Source organism: Gracilinanus agilis, chromosome 2, assembly GCF_016433145.1.
Source record: "Gracilinanus agilis isolate LMUSP501 chromosome 2, AgileGrace, whole genome shotgun sequence".
NCBI lineage: Eukaryota > Metazoa > Chordata > Mammalia > Didelphimorphia > Didelphidae > Gracilinanus > Gracilinanus agilis.
In genome coordinates, this window is record NC_058131.1 from 5,338,655 (window position 1) to 5,350,522 (window position 11,868).

Consider the following 11,868-nt stretch of genomic DNA (forward strand, 5'->3'; position numbering starts at 1 on the left):
GCCTCGTGCAGAAGCTGGGATCTGAGCTGCACCCAAAGGTGCCCAGGAGAGCGGGGAAGTCCAGGGGAGGATGGAGAGCATGTCGGGGCTGGGCTGGCTCCAAGGCGAGTGAATACATTTAGGGATCAAAGGGGGACAGAGGCCAAGGAGAGTCCAACATCCGGCTGTAGAATAGGGCACGGCGGACCCTCTAGGGAGACCCCCAAAGAGCTGGGAGCAGAGCCCAGACTCAAACCCAGAGCATCCAAATGGCCAGCTTGGGGCGGCTCCATGCCAGCTCTATATCGGAGTCTGCCCCCTCCCACCGCCATCTACACCAGCCCCCGGGTCTCCCTGCTGCCATCTTGGATGTTGCAGAGAAGGGTTTCCAAGGCTCGGCATCCATCATGCTGCCCAGGCCTGAAGCTGAGCCCTCAGTGACTGCCTCTGGGCTTCTCGCACCCAGCCCCAAGAGGGGTGTCTCCTGGGGATGGGCAGGGAAGGGGCGGCAGAGGGCCCCTGGGAAGGGAGGGGGCCACAGGCTCCTTCTTCCTGGGATGGGATGACCCGGAAGGAGGAACAAAGGGAGGGAGGAAAGCGAGGAGAGGCAGGAGAGGCTCAGACAGGGCACAGGAGAGTCGAGGCCTGGAAGGACAGTTTAAAGAATATGGATTTCCTCTGAGAAGACTGGCCCTGCTTCCTTGGCTGAGCCCTTCATCTCTGGGGTCTCGATTTCTCCTCCTTTAAAATAGGACCCAGGCGGCAGCTGGGTAGCTCAGTGGATAGAGAGCCAAGCCTAGAGACGGGAGGTCCTGAGTTCAAATCTGGCCTCAGACACTTCCCAGCTGTGTGACCCTGGGCAAGTCACTCACCCCCATGGCCCACCCTTACCACTCTTCCACCTAGGAGCCAATACACAGTATTGACTCCAAGACGGAAGGTGAGGGGTTAAAATAAATTAATTAATTAAAATGGGACCCAACAATTCTGGCACCACTTACATCCCTGGGGACACTGGGAGGTGCCTAAGACAACGGGGGTCAAGGGGGCTTCGGAGCAAGTCAAGCACACGTCATTATTCCTTCTTTCTAGTGGAGGTCGGCCTGGGGGCCTCCTTTCGCCACCTGTCCGTGCCTCGATATCCATTCTTGAAGCAGCCCAAGCAGCCCCCCTTCTCAGCCTTGCCTGGAAAGTCCAGGCAAAGTGAGCTTCTTGGGGCTGCTCACACGGGACCCTCCATCTCCCATCACCATGCCTTTGTACAGTCTGAGCTCCTTCCCTGGAATGCCATCCCTCACCCCTCAACCTCTCCAAAGTCCGAGTCCTTCCCTCTATAAGAGGCTGTTTCTGGCACCCCTCCAGCAGTAGTCGGGACCCCCCAAAGAAACCCTTTAATGTATATTTTATACCTACACCATCCCGCTTTAAAGTGGGCAAAACACGTGGACAGACGAGATCCCGTTAGCTCCCCACAAGTGTAGAAGCCATTTTTGTGCCCATTTTACAAATAAGGAAACTGAGGAAGGTGGCAGCGAAGCGCCTCGCCCAGGTAACACGGCGAGGAAATTTCTGAGACAGGATTTGAAGGTGTGATCCGATGCCCTGCCCACTGCACCACCCAGCCGTTGCTCCGCTTATGCCCGTGACTCTCCGTGTGTGTGTCGCGTGTTCCGGGCGCTCTCACAGAACCCTCTCGGAGGCACGGCCTGGGCTGTTCTCTGGGCATCCTCCGGGCTCACAGGAAAGCCACGCACACAGCAGGCACTTCATAAATGCCGTGGCCAGAAGGGGACGGCTAACTCCAAGCTCGTTGGGGCTCGCCTGCCTCCGGCTCCCCCTGGAAGACACCCCCCGACCCCCGTGTCCTGCAGGGCGAACCCCCGAGGGCCGGGGCTGCCCCCGTGCCAGGAGGGCGTCCCCGTAGCCTGAGGAGGGGCCGGCCTTGGGATACAAGATGGCAGCCCATCCTCCCCGGCCTCCTCTCCGGCAGAGAGTCACGCTGGGCATCTGGGGGGCAACGGAGGGGGTGGCTGGAAGGACCTGAGACCCGCTGCCCAGGGCCGCAGCCTTCGCTCCTTTCCCATCGCCTGCCCCCAGGCCCAGGACCCTCTTCCCTCCCCTTTGACCCCTGGCCTCCCGGGCAAACACCCCCTCCAGGAAGCCTTCCCCGATTCTCCCCTCTCGGTGCCTTCCCTCCTCCCGCCTGGACCCTGCTGACCCCGTAGCTGGCCTTCCCATACTGAAGGCACTTCATAATTGCTTACCGAGTGACCGACCGGACCTGGAACGTTGTTGTCTCGCCCTCCGCCCGCCTCCGCCCCACCAAGGACCGGGACAAGGTCTCTCTCTCCGCTTTGTTTCGGCCCTGGTGGGAGCTGCTGCAGAATGAGATCCGAGCAGGGGCCGGGGAGGCCGTCCCACCGAAGCAGCGGGACCCGTGCTGGGCCGCCCATGGAGAGGGTCCTTCTCACAACAGAGAGCAGGCAGAGGCCTCGGACAGATGGCGGCCTGCCCGCCCTCCCGCACGATGCCCAAAGCTCCTGCCGCTCCTAGAATGCCCCCGGGGATGAGAAGCTCCCTCCCTTGGCATCCTCTGCCCCTCCGGGGGACATTCTCCCCACTATGGTCAGAGCGCTTTTCTCCGAGCGTCCCAGAGTCGCCCATGGCGTGAGCCGGCCTCACTCCCCCTCTGACCAGACGCACGGGGTGGACGCCTCGTGAATTCTCGTGTCCTGCCTTCTGTCTAGAGCCGCGCCAACTGCTCTTGCCATGCCAGCTCAGACGAGCCCCATTGAGGAGGCAGCGAGCGGGTTCAAGGGCAGAGAGGATGGCAGGTCTTGGGTTCTGATCTGGCCTCAGACTCTTCCTAGCTGTGTGACCCTGGACAAGTCACTTCACCCCCATTGCCTCTACCTTGGAACCTACGCTTTGTACTGATTCTAAGACAGAAAGAAAGGGATTTGCTATAATAATGCTAATAATAATAAATGATTGATGTGGTCTTTCCAGGCCTCCAAAGCCCTTCCTCAGTATTCGCACATTCTGTGCTCACACCAGGGATGCTGGCCTCTGCCCTTGTCAGGCCTCCTCTTGAGTCCTGGGTTCCATTCCTGTCCCCACGGCCGAGGAGCATCCCGGAGGGCGGAGAGCCTGGGAGAGCTACGACCGTCACCGAGGGACACGGGCGCCCACAGCGGACATGAGGGCCCTCCTCACTGGGGGAAGGATGAGCCCCGCTCTGTGGGGTGGTGGGAGAAGCTGCCAGGAGGCAGGTTTGAGGCTTGGGTCAGCCAGAGCGGGCAGCCCCAGTCTGTGAAGTCACCCTCCTCAAAGATCTGGGAGCAGAGGCTGGACAGAGCCCTTCGCCCCCAGGATGCCCCTCCCCCCAAGTCACTCTCCAGCTCATGTCTCCTGGGCTCTTGCCTGGCTGTCTCTGCACGATGAATCGGCCTGGCGGGTCATCATCAGAGCCGGCTCATGGCCCCATGCATCGAGGACATGTCAGACATAACCTGAGAGCTTCCCAGCCTCTGCTGCGCTGGCAGGGCCTCTTGGCCTCCTTGTTTCTGAGGCTACAAACTGGAGCTGAATGTTCAAACACACACCAGGGAGAGAAGTCCAGGCATGCGAAGACACTAAGCTTGGACGAGGAATGCCGGCTATGTGGACGGGCAAGAAGAGCCGCCCAACCACTGCTGGGTTTATACCCCAAAGATATCTTAGGGGGAAAGGCTTGTACAAAGATATTCATAGCCGCGCTCTTTGTGGTGACCAAAAACTGGAAATGAAGGGGTGTTCATTGATTGGGGAAAGGCTGAACAAGTTGTGGTATCTGTTGGTGATGGAATCCTATTGTGCTGAAAGGAATAATGAACTGGAGGAATTCCATGTAAACTGGAAAGACCTCCAGGAAGTGATGCAGAGTGAAAGGAGCGGAACCAGGAGAACATTGTATACAGAGATGGATACACTGTAGCACAGTCGAATGTAACTGACATCTCTACTAGCAGCAACGCAATGACCCAGGACAATCCTGAGGGACTTATGAGAAAGTTGCTAACCACATCAAGAGAAAGAACTGTGGGAGCAGAAACGCAGAAGGAAAACAACTGCTTGATCACATGGTTCAATGGGGATAGGATTGGGGATGTAGACTCTAAACGATCACCCTCATGCAAATATCAATAATATGAAAATAGGTCTCAATTAATTAATTAATTTAATTAAAGGGTTAAAAAATTAAATAAATTAAATGAAAGTTCAAATTTTTTAAATAAATAAATGAATGAATGAATGAATAAAAGATAAGAAGAGCCACCCAGAAGACCACAGATGACAGGAAGGCTCCTCCTCTCCTGGGCCCAAGCCCCTTCCCCCACCCTACCTGGAAGGACTGGCCAGCCCAGCCCAGCCCTTTATTGAGGGATCCAATACTCCCCAGGGCCCACTGAGCGCCAACCTGTCCAAAGACTTATTGTCTCAGCAACAATGCAGAGGAGACCAGCTGCTCCTGCAGAGAAAATGAGGCACGGCCCAAGGGGAAACTGAGTCAGGCACTGAACTGCCCAGAGGAGAAGAGAACCAAAAGAAGGCCCTCCCCAATAGGGGAATCCCCCTGCAGGGTGGATGGACCAAGTGGGCGGAAGGCAGGAAAGGCTGGGAACACCATGGCAAGGAAACACTGGTGAGCCCCTGCTCCAGGGAAGGGTCCAAGTGGCTGAGATGAGCTGGGAGAGGAGGCGGCTCCTCATCTGTGGCCCCCATGTCAGGTCTCCAGGGTGGCTCCTCTGCGTGTGGGCTCAGCCCAAGGACTCTTCCCTCCCACGCCCAGCCTTCTCTCCCAGGACTCTGGCTGGGAGCAAAGCCTCCCCAAGGACCTGAATCCAATCCCAGCCGTGCAGTCTGGAATAAGGAACCAGCAGCCCATCTCCTCATCTGTAAAATGGGTGGAATAATAAGCTCTGCCCTGCCAAGTTCAGAGGTTTGCTCCAAAGCCGGCTGGGAGTCACCTGTTCTTGGATCCTCTCAGCAGCTCTACAAAGAGGCGGCTTTAGGCTTCATTCAGGCAATGATCAGCTGACAGGCTGGGAGGACGCTGCAGCCGGCCATCTCTGTCTGCTGGAGCTGGAACACGAGAGGAGGTTTGGCTTGGAGCCAAGAAAAAGCCCAAACCGTGTCCTGGGAGGGGAGTGAGATCTTCTCTCTCTTCTCTCCGGCCACTCGGCTTCTCTTTCCCCACTTATTCCCCTTTTAAGTCCTCTCCAAGCCGCTTTCTAGTCTTCTCCCACCTCCAAGCCTTTGCTTAGACAATCCCCCTGAGGGACATGCAGGAGGCCCTTCTCAGCCCTAATTTCCAACAAGCCCAGTGAAGAACTGACTCTCTGCCGAGCACTGGGCTCAGCGCAGGATGTAGAGAGGGGCAGAAAGAGGAGGCAGACAGACAGACAGAAGGCATGACTGAATGGTGAGGGTGCCCAGAACCAGGGGCTCCCGGGGGACAGCCAGCACCCCAACCCTTGCCTGGCACCCCTGGAGATCCTGAGCCACAGAGATGCTTTGCTTTGCCCCCCCCCCACCATGGAAATTCCACAGGGAAGGACTGGATATGGGCTGCACAGGGTGGGGCCCCTTCTCCTAGGGGCACCCATGGATATAAACCTGGGCAGTGGGTGGTCCCTGGGGGGGCCCAAGGCCTCGCAGCAGCCAGGGCCAGGGGCCAGCATCTGGAGGTCAGGCCTGTCTGTGGCCAGCGGGGCCCCTCCTCAGCCTCGGCCCTGGCAGAGCCTCCCCTGCAGGCCTCGAGGCCTCTCTGGGCTCGTCAGCAGGCGGGCCTCAGACGGCTCCCAAGAGCAGCAGAGCCACCCTGAGTCCTCCCTGGCAGCTGGCTCTGGGCGCCTCCGCACTGCACAGGGATTCTGAAGGAGCTTCAGGGTTTGGGGAGGGGCCAGGCCACCCCGCTTTCCCCCCTCCCCTGCCAACCCCCAGCCTTCGAGCCCCTGCGGAGGGAGCCCCGGGGGCCATGGGTAGGGGGTCCCCCGTGCATTCTGCCTTCCCTCAGCCTCAGTGTTCTCACCTGTATAATGAGCTGTTGGAACAATAAGAATAGAATCACGAGGTTCATTGATCTGCTCCAGGGGACCCCATCAGGCTATGTAGAAAAGGAGACCCTTCCTTACTAAGGCTCCTGGGAAGAGCCTTGTCTCAGCCTCAGTGTTCCCGTCTGGAAGATGGGGTCAGGCTGGCACCTGCATCCTGGGGTTCTGGGGAGGAGCACGACTTGGGGCTTTGGCGCCAGAACTTCTTGTTTGGGGAATGTGATCCGTGGTGAAGCTCCCCAGAGAGGGTGCCTGCAGGTGGGCCCCCCATGCCACCCCTGGGCCCCACAACTCCAGAGCCCCCTTTCTGGCGTCTGAGGGCTCCCCCCAACCAAGCCCCTCCCGCGGATGTGGCAGCTGGCGCGGCCGTGCTCAGAGCCTCTCCCGGTGGGTTCTCTGCCAGCTGGACCTGTGGCTGCAGGCAGGTGCCTGTGGGCCATTCCTGAGGAGCTCTGCCCCAAGGGGAAGCCTCTTGGAGACCTGGGTTTGAGTTCTACCTCCTCAGGAGCTGGGGAGCCTCCCAACAGCCCATTTCACAGATGAGGAATCAGTGAGCGAGAGGCAACTCGGGATGTCTCCCCCCCCCCCGCCATCGCCCAGCCAGGAGGGACAGATGATGGCAACAAGCAAGGATGAGGGCAGCGCCCACCCCGTGCGGGGCACCCGGGGAGCTGGGCTCTTATTGACCCCATTTTATAGCTGGAGAAACTGAGGCAAATGGAGATTAGGCGACTCGTCCAGATCACACAGAGGTGAGAGTCTGACGCTGAACCTGAGCCTGCCCTCAGCGCCCCCAGCCTCGCCCCCAGTGCCAGGCCTGCCAGGCAGAGCCCAGAGAACTGGGAAGTGCTGGGGGGGCTGTTTGCACCTGAATTATCCCAAGACTGGCCTTTGGAGAGAATCAGGAGGGTGAGGGGACCCTGCAAACGCCCCTCCGCACTGGGGATCCATTCGTTCGTTCCTCCCTCCCTCTGCAGAGCACAGTAGAGCTTCTCTGCCCAACTGTGTCAGGACGGCCCCTGAGCAAGTGCTGCGGCCCAGCCTGGGTGCGCCCGCGGGGGAGAAGACGCAAGCCTGGGGCGGGTCACTTGGCCGGAGCCTTGAAGGAAGCGGCCTTCTAAGAAGGGGAAGTGAGGAGGGAAGCCCTCTCCACACCGGGACAGCGAGGAGGCGGGGGATGGGATGCCGCCTCTCGGGAACATCCGTGGAGCCAAGCCAGAAGACAGCTACAGAGACAGAGCTATGGAGTTTGGGGAGGGGGCCTGGGGCTGGCCCTGGGCCCCGAAGCTCCTTTAGCTTCTCTGCCTCTGCCTCTCTGGCCCTCCCTCCCTCCCTTCCTCCTCCTCCTCCCACGAGGAATAATGGCCCGGCACATAGCCAGGCTGTCCTTCAGGGACTGCCAAGCCCAACTCGGAGGAGACCCCAGCCCAGCCGTGGGCATTCGGGGCCCCTCCCCTCGCCCCTTCTCCCAACACATCTGCTCTCAGGATAGAACCTTCCAGCTGTCACTTGCCCTCATCCAGCCCTGGGCTCTTTCCCCCAGGAGCACTCTAGGGAGAGGCTGGAGCTCTGGGACCCAAAGAGAGTCCCCCAGAGACGAGGGAGAGCATGAGGGTGGGAAGGAAGGCTTGCTCGGGCTCTGGCACCCGCCACGGGGGCTTCCCCAGTGTCTCCGGTCAGCCCCTGTGCCCGCTCCTGGGAAACCAAGGCAGCCCGTGCCCTCCGGGAGCCCTCCGGCCGAGGCAGAGCAGGCTGCCGCCTGGGGCCGTGGCTCTGGGAGGCGAGAGGCCCAGGGCGCCCCCACACGTGGAGTGCTCACCGCCGAGCCGGCTTGTCCACACTCCCAGCAGCGGCGCTGCCCGATTCAGCCGAGCCGGGCCTTGGGCCGCGTGTGCTGCCTTTAAAGGGATGTGAGGACAGAGGTGGCATCTCTGCCCCCTGCCAGCCTCCCCTCCTCTCCGCATCTCCCCTTGGGCACGAGGCGCCCAGGCTTTGGCCCTTTCCCTTGTTGGCCTCCATTCACGGGGCGGCCAACAGGCTCTCCCCGGGGCAGCCTGGGGGTGCAGAACTCCAGGCTGGGGGTGCTGTCATCCTGGGCCAGAGGCCCTGAGGAGCTCGGGGTCTGGGGCCCAACCAAAGGAGGCCTGGAGACAGGCCGTGGGAACCTGGGAACTGGGCAGAGCCTCAAGCCTAAGAAGCCAGGCGGCCCCGGGCTAGGCGGAATGTTGGGTGTTTGTTCTCGCTGTAGCTCTGAAGGAACGAAGGTTGGCCCACAGAAGGCCAGAACGGCAGAGCTTGGGAGGTGCCGCAGAACACAGAACACGGGCTGGCAGAACCAAGAAGAACCTGGAACACCGGAGCTAGGAGAGGCCTTAGAACGGAGGAGAACATCTCCTGGAACACCAGTACAGAATGCTAGGCTGAGACTGGAGAGCGTGGAACACGGAGTGTCAGAGCTGGGGCAAGTAAGGGGAAATTCCTGAAACAAAACAAAGAGAGTTAGAACAAGGGAGAACCTTAGAACATGGAACGGTGACATCGGAGAGGTGCCTAGAACTCCTCCAGCCCATCCCTCTCCCTCCATTTTGCAGAGTAAAGCAGAGAAGGCCAGACCAGGGGAGGGACTTTTCTCAGGCCACTCAGTGAGTTCATGGCAGCCCAGAGCTCCAGAGCCCAGTCCATGACGATGCTGTTTCATTAGCATCCGGCTTCTGGGTTCTCTGCACCGAGGCAGGGGAGGGAGGCCAAATCCTCTGAGGCACCTGCCAGGGAGGGAGGGAGAGAGGGTTTGCCACCCCTTCTCAGGGGGCAATCAGGAAAGATCCACCGCCTGGGGTCCATCATGATGGGAAGCATAGGGGTTCCCCAAAAGAGGCAGCCCCAGACCCGTAGGACCACAGCCTATTCTAGTCATCCTGATGAGAACACACCAGAAAATAGCCCCCCCATCCATCTGTCCATCTGTCTGTCTGCCTGGTTTCCAGGCTTTCAAGTTGGGAATCAGTTCAGTCCCAGACAAGTTCTGGGTGGGCCTAGAGGACTCCACCAGAATTCAATATAGAAGGGAAGGCGGCAGGGCCAGGAAGATGGATAACAAACCAGTTTGAAGGGCTATGGCATGTCCAGACCCTCCGGGGCAGAAAGGAGCAGCCACGGTACCGGGGGACCCATAATGATCACAGCACTACCACCAACAGCCCTCCTATCATGGGTAATAACAGGTATTGATGGTGGCCTCAGAGTCTACAAGGCTCAATCTATGACTGCTTAGAAGCACCCTGTGCTAGGCACCATGGGTACAAAAGCAGGAGTGAGATAGCCCCTGCCCTCAGGGAGCCCCCAGTCTAGTGAAGGGAGGAAACACGTCCATGTAGAAGCTTGGATGAAATACAGACAACGATAACCAACCTAAGGCTCCCCAACAATGGGGAAGGTCACATACTAGTCGGCAGTCTGGTGGAACAGTCTGGGAAGGCTTCTTGGAAGAGAAATAATAAAACAAAGTCGCAAGAATGTAAAAATTGAAGAAAATATGAAATTTCCTAGGAAAAACAACCAACCTGGAAAACAGATTGAGCAGAGAGAAATTGAAGAATCACCGGATACTTGAAAGCTCTCACCACCCCCCACAAAAGACCTTGACAGCGTATTTCAAGAAATCAGCAAAGTGGTCGCATATCTTAGGACCAGAAGGCAAAAATTGAAAAACTTATCTCCTGAAAGAAACCCCAAAGTGAAAACTCCTAGGAATGTCATAGATAGTTTCGTGAGCTCCAAGATCAAAGAGGGGAAATGCAAGCAGCCAGAAAGAAAGAATTCAAATGCTGAGGAGCCATAATCAAAATTACACAAGATTTGGCATTTAAAGAAGCAAAAAGGTAGCAGCTAGGTGATTCAGTGGATTGGAAGACAGGAGGTCCTAGGTTCAAATCTGACCTCATACAATGCCTAACTGTGTGGCCCTAGACAAGTCACTTACCCCCACCCATTACCCAACCCTTACCATTCTTCTGCCTTGGAACCAATATACAGTATTGATTCTAAGATGGAAAGTAAGGGTTTAAAAAAAAAGGGGGAAGCCAAGACCTTGAAATATAATGTTTCCAGAAGGCAAAAGACAAGGACTTACAACCAAGAATAATCTACCCAACAAAACTGAGTGTAATGCAAAAGGGGGAAAAATGGATCTTTAACTAAATAAAGGACTTCTAAGCATTTCTGATAAGCTGAATAGAAACCATGACATAGAAACACAGCCTCAAGAGAAGCAGACAAAAAAGGCAAACATGAGTGAGAAACAAGGTTAGACCATTTCTATTCCTTCAGGGAGCCTCCGCCAGGGGCCACAGAGGACATGGAAGTAAGCAGCAGGCCTTGCTCTAATTCTGTGGGCTTTGGATGATCTCAGAAGAAGAGTACAACGGGCCACGGAGAGGAGAGTGCTGGGGAGAAGGGAAGAGATTATCCCTGTGAGGAGGAACTTCCTGACCATCCAAGCGGGCTCCCTCCACAGTCTACTGACATTCCCATCAATAAAGGGGATTTGCTGTCATCCCTTCACCCAGGGTCCCCCGAAATCTGTTCCTCCATCCCAAGTGTATGCCTGGAGCTCCAGTCCTGCGTCACCAAACTTCCCGCTGGACCTCTCCCCAGCATCTCAAGCTCCACGTTCCCACAACGGAACTCGTTGTCTCCCCCGCTACACCTGCCCCTCCTCCCCGTCTCCCTGCTTCGGCTGAAGAGATTCTTGGCCTTCCCGTCGCCCAAAGTTAGAAAGAACCTTGGCCATCGCCTGTTCCCTACCTTGGTTTCACGTCAGGAGACAGATGAGGGAGGGAGGGCTGTGCCCAATTGGGTCACCCAGAGAGGAAAGGCCAGACCAGGCCCAGGAGCCCAAGCCCTCTGACTCCAGGCTGGGGGCTCTTCCCCACTGGCTTAGACCCTGAGAAGCTCATTCAACTCGTCTCGCTCCTTCCCCTCCCCAGAAAGACATGGAGGCTCAGCCTTGTCTCCTCGCCACTCACAAGCCACCACCCTGGTCCAGCCCTCTGCCTCTGGGCTAAAATGATATTCCTCCAATATCCAGCCAGCCAGGCCGCCATTCTATGGTCCTGCCACTTGCTGAGGATGTTGCAGTAAGAATTCTTTTGGGGTACGGTTGGCAGCCTTGGTGTTTGTCCATTCCCCAGTTCTGGGATACCACAACCTGCCACCACCCCACTCCAGAAGGTCTAGTGGCTCCCTTCTGCCCTTCTTGGCTTCTTGTACAACCCTCCCCAAAGCAGAGTCTAGGTTTTAGCCAAACCGGTGTACTCAGTGAGCTCTGCTTATATCAACCCATCTCCCACCTCCCTGCCTTTGCCCAGGCTGGCCCCCATATCTAGAGGGCCCTTCCCTCCTCTCTGCCTCCCCAAACCTCTAGCTTCCATCAAGGTTCCACTCAGGGAAGCGCATGAGACCTCTCCCCAGCCCCCAGTTGCTTGTGTCCTCCTTGTCCCTTCTTTCAAAATTGCTATTTATTGCTATTGTCTATGTAAATGGAGTGGTCCCTCCCCCTCCCCAGCAAAATGCAAACTCCCTGAGAGCAAGAACTGGCTTGTTTTTGTCCTTTTATCTCTAGAATGGAAGGAAGGAGAGAGGAAGAAGGGAGAGCAGAAGGGGAAGGAAGGAAGGGAGGGAGGGAGGGAAGGAAGGAAGGGAGGGGGAAGGAGGGAAGAAAGGAAGAGAGGGGGAAGAAGGGAAGGAAGGAAAGGAAGGAGGGAAGGAAGGAAGGAAGGAAGGAAGGAAGGAAGGA